Source organism: Chiloscyllium plagiosum, chromosome 8 (assembly GCF_004010195.1).
Source record: "Chiloscyllium plagiosum isolate BGI_BamShark_2017 chromosome 8, ASM401019v2, whole genome shotgun sequence".
In the NCBI taxonomy this organism is placed as follows: domain Eukaryota; kingdom Metazoa; phylum Chordata; class Chondrichthyes; order Orectolobiformes; family Hemiscylliidae; genus Chiloscyllium; species Chiloscyllium plagiosum.
Genome location: NC_057717.1, coordinates 53,969,739 through 53,978,407, shown reverse-complemented (window position 1 = coordinate 53,978,407; position 8,669 = coordinate 53,969,739).

Below are 8,669 nucleotides of genomic sequence, written 5' to 3'. Positions count from 1 at the left end.
ACCACTGTTTTTGAGGAACAGGAAATGACAATAATTAGGAATAGACAAAAAACCATTCAGCCTTCCAAATATGCCCCACATTACCACTGACTATATTTTGGTTAAATATCTATCAGAGCCAGTTTGCACAGCACCCTCACAAAGCCAATTCAAGATATCAAAGGATCATAAGAAACGAGAACAGAATTTGCTCCATCGAATCTGCTCTGCTGCTTGGTCATGGCCGGTTTGTTTCTCAACCACATACTCCTCACGCCTCCCAATTACCCTTGATTCACTTATTAATCAAAAGTTTACCAAACCCTATCTCAAAGACGCTACTGTGTTACTGTGTTTGCATGTTTGTTCATATATGAGTGTCTGTACGTGTGTTTGTGCATGTGTCTGTTGCAGATTTAAGGGATTATTTTATCCAGGACTCTTTTAAATTTAAGTTTTCAGGTAGATTTACCAAGCAATCTTCCAGAGCAACTAGAGTGAATAGTTTCTGAGACCTTAGTTTTTTTTAAAAGTTGGAACAATAGAAGCAGCCTCAGTGAGTACAGTCAAGGTCTCAAAGAAGCAGGGCGTATAGTCAGCAGTTTGCAGCAGTTGTAGTCGGGATCTCACCAGGGTTGTACACTGTACTACATGTCGCTGGCTGCTACTCTCTCTGAATTTTCTTTCTGGGTTGCAGGAGTTGTATGTCCTGCAGTTTGTTTTTTCTGAATTTTGTGCCCAGGGTGTGTTTATGAGCTGTTCCCACATTGGAACAGTTACTGTTTAGGAGTAAAATAATTTATTGAGTTTTGTTAAGATTTCCAATAGAGTTAAGTTATTCCACGTTCATCTTTCTTTTTTTATATTTTTATTATAGTGTTCAAATAAACTTTGATTTGCGTAACTTCAATTACTTTGGTCAATTGAATTGGACCTGGAACACGGCACCTTATGTCTAAAATAAGAAAACGTTAGGGTCCAGGCTAACTTCTTAATCTATTTTGAGAGTTCTGTTCCGTCCTGAAACACTGTGTAATGGGATTAATTGAAATGGCGAATAAAGCCTTGTTTCCTTGTATGGCTAAAATGATGTAATATAATCCTCTGCTGGTTCGCCAACTCCACTATGCAAGCAGTAGGCTTCATAGAATCCATTCAGTTTGGAATTCATTCCACCTAGTTCACACTGACCAGCTATAGAGTGTCCCACAATCATTTCCATCCCTTTAACCCTGTGTTTCACATGGCTAATCCATCTAAGCAGCACATCCCAAAGCATTATGGACCACTTCGCACAGTCAGTCTATCTAACCTGATATCTTTGAACTACAGGGGGAAAGTAGAGAACTCATCGTTTGCTTGAGAATGCATCAATAACTGTGAATCACCCACATTCATGCTTCAAATAATAGCCTTGGCAATAGAGAGGAGTTTGTCTGATCCCTTGCAATGCTGTCCCTGAGATATTAGAGAAGGAATTGGACATGTCTAACATTGACCTGCTGGCACCATTTGGGTCATTGAGAATGCTTTCGCACTTATAATTTGTCAGAGTGTAGAGCAAATAAAGTGCAAGTAGCAGAACGTGCAATCAAGTTATCTCATCTTCTTCCACAATGGTTCACTTGTAGACATCTGAAGACAAATGCTGTGGAGCACAGACATGTCTCCATATGATTCTCAATACAATTGTAATCCTCTCCGCACCAATCTAGAGAGAGAGAGAGAGGGAGAGAGAGAGAGAGAGACAGAGACAGAGAGTCTGTGTCTGCGTCTATATGTCTGTGTGTGTGTGTGACTGAGTCTGTCTGTCTGTGCACTGTTGATGCTGCTGTCAGTTTGTATGATGCTGTGACCTGCTGTCCTCCCTCCTTCCAGATGGTTTTCACCCTCCACCACTGTCTGTGCAATAGAGTGGATAGGACAGCAGAGTGTGGAATTCCATCACTTTAACCAACACAGGGACCAACAGACCATTCCCACACAGAGGTACACGCACACACACTAATACACACAGTTACATGCACTATTACACACACGAAGACGCAGAGATACGAATAAATACACACACACACATATACACTGACATGAGACAAACATGGGAGTCAATCTGTATTTCTCTTTCTCTGTGGCAAATTCTCACTATTTCACCCACTCTGTATGGTGTATAATATTATTTCTATTTCTCTGTTTGCAGCATGTCAGTTTTCTTCTCAGGCTCGTTGGGATGTGTGTTGTTATTTCTGACGCTCCTTTAGTATCAGTGTACACCTTGATCACATCAGTGAGTCTGTCAGTATTTCATTTGTTCTGTAGGAGAAAGTAAGGACTGCAGATGCTGTAGATCAAAACCGAGAGTGTGGTGCTGGAAAAGCACAGCAGGTCAGACAACGTCAGAAGATAACCACGGGAATTACAGGCCAGTTAGTTTTACTTCGGTGATAGGCAGTGTAATGGAAAGGGTACTGAGGGATAGGATTCATGAGTATCTGGAAATACACTGCTTGATTAGGGACAGCCAGCACGGATTTGTGAAGTGTAGGTCTTGCCTTACAAGTCTCATTGAATTCTTTGAGGAGGTGACCAAGCATGTGGATGAGGATAGAGCAGTGGATGTAGTATACATGGATATTAGTAAGCATTTGATAATGTTCCCCATGGTAGGCTTTTGCGGAAAGTCAGGAGGCATGGGATAGAGGGAAATCTGGCCAGTTGCATGGAAAACTGGATAACCGGTCGAAGTCAGAGAGTGGTGGTAGATGGTAAATATTCAGCCTGGAGCCCAGTTACAAGTGGAGTTCCGCAGGGATCAGTTCTGGGTCCTCTGCTGTTTGTAATTTTTATTAATGACTTGGATGAGGGAGTCGAAGGGTGGGTCAGTAAATTTGCAGATGATACGAAGATTGGTGGAGTTCTGGATAGTGAGGAGAGCTGTTGTCGGCTGCAAAGGGACTTAGATATGATGCAGAGCTGGGCTGAGGAGTGGCAGATGGAGTTCAACCCTGCCAAGTGTGAGGTTGTCCATTTTGGAAAGACAAATAAGAATGCGAAATACAGGGTTAATGGTAGGGTTCTTAATCAGGTGGAGGAACAGAGGGATCTTGGGGTCTATGTACATAGATCTTTGAAGGTTGCCACTCAGGTGGATAGAGTTTGTAAGAAGGCCTATGGAGTATCATCGTTCATTAGCAGAGGGATTGAATTCAAGAGTCATGAAGTGATGTTGCAACTGTACAGGACTTTGGTTAGGCCACAGTTGGAGTACTATGTGCAGTTCTGGTCGCCTCACTTTAGGAAAGATGTGGAAGCTTTGGAGAGGGTGCAGAGAAGATTTACCAGGATGTTGCCTGGAATGGAGAGGAAGTCGTACGAGGATAGGTTGAGAGTTCTCGGCCTTTTCTCGTTGGAACGGCGAAGGATGAGGGGTGACTTGATAGAGGTTTATAAGATGATCAGAGGAATAGATAGAGTAGACAGTCAGAAACTTTTTCCCCGGGTACAACAGAGTGTTACAAGGGGACATAAATATAAGGTGAAGGGTGGAAGGTATAGGGAAGATGTCAGGGGTGGGTTCTTTACCCAGAGAGTGGTGGGGGAATGGAATGCGCTGCCTGTGGGAGTGGCAGAGTCAGAATCATTGGTGACCTTTAAGCGGCAATTGGATAGGTACATGGATGAGTGCTTAAGCTAGGACAAATGTTCGGCACAACATCGTGGGCCGAAGGGCCTGTTCTGTGCTGTATTGTTCTATGTTCTATGTTCTAAGACAGGGGGAAGTAGCATTGTAGGCATAAGTCCTTCATTAGCCCGTCTATAATCCAGATTCTGGCCTGACTTACTGTGCTTTTCCAGCACCAACTCTCCCCTTTGACCTCCAGCATCTGCAGTCCTTACTCTCTGACTTGCTGTGCTTTTCCACCACCACATTCTCTTTCAGTTATTTTGACTGGTGTGTGACGCTATGACAACTTCGATGCTTGTTGGTGTCAGCAAACCTGGAAGAATTGTGAAGTGTGTGGAGGATGCAACAGGACAACGCCAACTTGGTGTAGAGTTCAGGCATATTTCATACGGCGATCAATGCAAGACTGTGTGAGGTGATGCAGTTTGGAAGGAAAACAGACTGTGCTGTTATAAAGTGGGTGCAGGAGCAGAGGGACCTCGGTGTGCATTAGCCCAGATTATTGAAGATGTCAGGACAAGTGGGGAGAGCAGTAACTATCACATATTACTTTCAGTATCTAAGCTGTTTACAGGGGGAGGTGTAGGACGGTGTCTCCGTGCTCCCTTCCTGGGAGGTGGTGGTGACGATGTGTTGTGAGCCCACCGTGGGGATTCCATTTGCTGCACTCGATACAAAAGGGAGATGGCATCAGGTTCACAGCTTCTAGGTTTTGCCAGGGAGAAACGGAGCTGCCAGTGGATTTCACATAAGAATTTCCCCTCACTGAACATTGCTCCTTACTCTGTCGGTGGGACGTGGATGCTTCAGAATCTTCACACGAGGAGTCCCAGTCCTGTCCAACTCGTACCAGCGTCTTCCCCACATGGCCGGTGAGGGAACGGATATCGGGCACTCCACCACCCAACTTGGCCCTTTCTGTCCTATTCCAGGCTGTTTCTTCTGGAATGGGAGGGAGGGAGGGAGGGTGGGTGGGGTGGTTGCTGGTCCTGCTGTTATTACTGGTGTAGGTGTGAAGGGGGAATGAAGAGGTTTTTGGAGCGGCGTCTGTCCACAGTGTTGTATCCATGCAGTGTTGTTAGTGTGGGGGGTAGAGTAGAGGTGAGAGAAGTAGAGAGAGAGGGGGAAGATGCTACATGCAGCAGTGAGAATATTGGAGCATGAGCCTTGTTCGAGGGTCGGTGCTATAACGGATATACAGTGAGTGTGAGGGAGCAGAGAGAATACGGCGACCCTTATCCTGACAGAGCGGGGAAGGTTATTGATGCATTTCCTGTATTGCTGGACATTTCTTCAATCCGCAGATAGTGCACTAAGCTGGGTGTGAGCTCAGATCATGGTCGTTGGGTCTGGTGGTGTGGCCCCTCTGGGAACAGAATGTTCCCCCTCTGTACTAGCCATCCACCAGGACCTCCGCGCCCCTGTCGATAAACTGTGGTGTAATTGACCCTTATCTGCCATGCTCAGGGTAAACATTGCAGGGCAGTTCCTAATAGAGAAAGCGCAAACATGTGCCCGTTGGCCTTTTAAAGCTGACCACAGTGCCAGGGATCATAGAATATCCAGGGGTATCTGAGCGATGGTGAGTACCTCCAGCCATGATGGGCGTTAGAATCAGTCTGGCATTGAATGAGAGGGACACCATGGGGAGGGGTGGGTAGTTAATGAGGTGAGTTCGATACGATAGCACCAGGAAACAAGCTCAGCCTCGTCTTGACGATCCCTCTATCACACTCAACGAACATGGCACTGAGACAAATTATTGTTAGATTCAGCCCAATGGGTTGAATTCTGTGCTGACCCTACTCCCAGTTATAATGCTGCAGAACAAATGTTAATCCAACATTCTCCTGAACTCACACCAATGTCCCATTCACCAATCATTCCTGGAAGCACTGGCTAATGTTACAGGATACTGCACGCTGGACAGTGATCTCATGCAGTGTTACTGAGAAACGTACTGGGGTGGTGGACACAGTTCCACACCCTGGTCGCATGTCTCATCTGGTTTATAGATCAATACACTGCTGTGGTCTGCTCACCTTTCCACTCTGTGTAGATTGGGGATTTTATTGTACAGTACACCAGTCCGGTCTGCACAGTATATCATACTGAACACATATCTCACCTGGGTTTATAGATCAATCACTTCAGAGGTCTGTACAGTGTTCTACTCTGGACCGATTGCAGAGGTGTGTTCAGCAATACACGAGCATGGTCTGCACAGTGCTCCACGCTGAACAGATATCTCCTCTGGGTTTATGGTGTCTGGTCTGGGTCTCTGAGGTGGATTGAGAATGTGATAGAACTAATGACTTAAACTGATATGGCAATGCTTTTACTTTTGTTCTCATTTTTGTGTTTGTACCCTCCAAATTCTGACTCCACCGGCCAGTCCCATTCTTCAATCTATCTCAATCGTTCAGTAACGTGTTGTCCCATGTGTTATTGTCCATTTCAAATGTGAGTAAATCTGTTCTATTTCCCTGGCCTTTGACGTTGCTCACCCTGGAGAATTGGGATTCACTGCGGTAAACCTCAGTAAGGTCACTCCTCAGACTCAAAACTCCAGGGAATATAGCCCCAGCCTATTCGTACTCTCCGTGTTGCTCAACATCACCAACTCCTAACACCAGCAACATACTTGTAAAAATTTTCTGCACTCTTTCAAATTTAACAACATCTTTTCTAAAGCAGGGAGAACTGAATTCAAAAGCAGTATTATGGAAGTCGCTGAACCTAGTGCGTTGGCGAAAGTGAGTTTTGCAGGTACTGAAGATTAGTGTCGATAATATGGGGCTGGAAAAGCACAGCAGGTCAGGCAGTATCCGAGGAGCAGGAAAATCGATGTTTCAGGCAAAAGCGATCTCGGATGCTGCCAGCCTTGCTGGGCTTTTCCAGACCACACTCTGAACCCAGTGTATATCCCAAATGGTCTCCTTCTTCAAAGACCGCAATTTTCCCTCCCACGTGGTCTACGATACCCTCCAGTGTATCTTATCCACTTCCTGCATCTCCGCCTTTGAATCCCACTCTTCCAAACGCAACAGGGAAAGAACACCCTGGTCCTCATCTTCCTCCCTACCAAACCTCTAGATGCAATGCATCATCGTCCCCTATCTGGGCCACCTTCAAACAGACCCCACCACCAGGATTATATTTCCCTCCCCACTCTACCTGTGCTCCATAAAGAACATTCCCGATGCGACTCCCTTGTCAGGTCCACGCCACACACCAACCCACCCTCCCATCTTGACACCTTATACTGCCACCGCAAGAGTTGTAAAAGCTGCACCTTCACCTCCCCCTCACCTCCGTTCAATACCCCAAAGTAACCTTCCACGTCAATTGGATATTTACCTGCACTTCCACACATGGCAACTACTGTATCCGTTGCTCCCGATGTTAACTCGTCTACGTTGGGGAGACAGGACACCAACTTAGGGAACACTCCAGAGAACATCTGTGGGACACCCGCACCAACCAATCACACCGCACCGTAGCTGAACAATTTAACTCCCCATCCCACTCCGCCATGGACATGCACGTCCTTGGCTTCATCCACCTCCACTCCTTAAACACCTGACGTCTGGAGGAAGAAAGCTTCATCTTCCATCCTGGGACCGTGAAACCACATGGGATCAATGATGATTTCACTAGTGTTCGCATTTCCCGACTCCCACCTTATCCCAAATCAAACCTTCCAACTCAGCATGGCCCTGTTGATGTGTCCTACCCATCCATTATCCTTCCCACCTATCCTTTCCACCCTCCTCTCCGACATACCACCTTCATCTACCTATCACATTCTCAGCTACCTTCCCACCAACCCCACCCCGTCCCATTTATCTCTTATCACCCTTGAGCCTCAAGCCTCTTTCCTGATGAAGGCTTTACACACAAAATTTTGATTCTCCTGCTCCTTGGATGCTGCCTGACTGGCTGTGCTTTTCCAGCACCACATTCCCGACTCTGATCTTCAGCATCTGCAATCCTCACTTTCTCCCTTGAGTTAGTGTATCCAGAAATTTCCTCACCAGACATCTTATGCAGCTAGTCTGACAGTTAAACCCTGTCTCCTTTTATAGACAGAGTGGGACATGAACAATCCTGCAGTGCTCTTACAGTACCCGTACATTCAAGGAAAAATATTTGAAAAATGTACGATTCATAGTCCATCCAGTAACCCTCATACATTCCATCCAGACTGAGTAAATATTCCCTTTTATTGTGATGTGAGATGTGATGTAAGAAGGGTTTAACTGAGCCTGTTTGTTCAGTCATTGTGAATAATGTCAGTCTCCATGGGTTCTAAATACCCCAGTGGAGAGTTCCCATCTTTTAATCATAAATGCGTGCCGTTCAATGTGTTATGCCATAGTATGAGCGGGAGAATTACCAACAGCACTAACAGGGATCCGCAGCTCCATACAGAAGCGAGGAGAGATCAGAATCTGAGAATATTAGATTGGAATGTTCCAACAATGGATCAGAATAGGAGAACAATAGACTGGAATGTTCCAACAATGGATCAGAATCTGAGAACATTAGACTGGAATGTTCCAACAATGGACAGGAGTTTATCCCATTATATTTGGTATCTTTCTATGTATTATGGTCGGTTGTCATTATCATGGTGGATCTATTATGCATTTTGCATTATGCAATATTTTTATTATCCTCTCCTGTCTATCGTTGGTGTACCTGGTAAGTCTCACTGTCCAGATTTTTTTTCTATAAACAAGTTACGTTTGCATTTGTGTTCTTTCGTGTAGTCTACGCTTCTTCACCTCAATAGTGTTCCTGTTGAGACTTTGAATCCTGTTCAATTCCTGTCTCCCTCTTTGCATCTGGCTGTATTACTCATGGGTCTCTATGTTGACCTACTCAGTTGCAGATATAAACCATTGTCTCTCTGCCCTTGTTATTTAAATATTGGGAGTGTGGAGGTCATTGTCGTCTATTATGTTTACAAACTCCATTTTCTTCCTGGGGCTCCATCCCATCC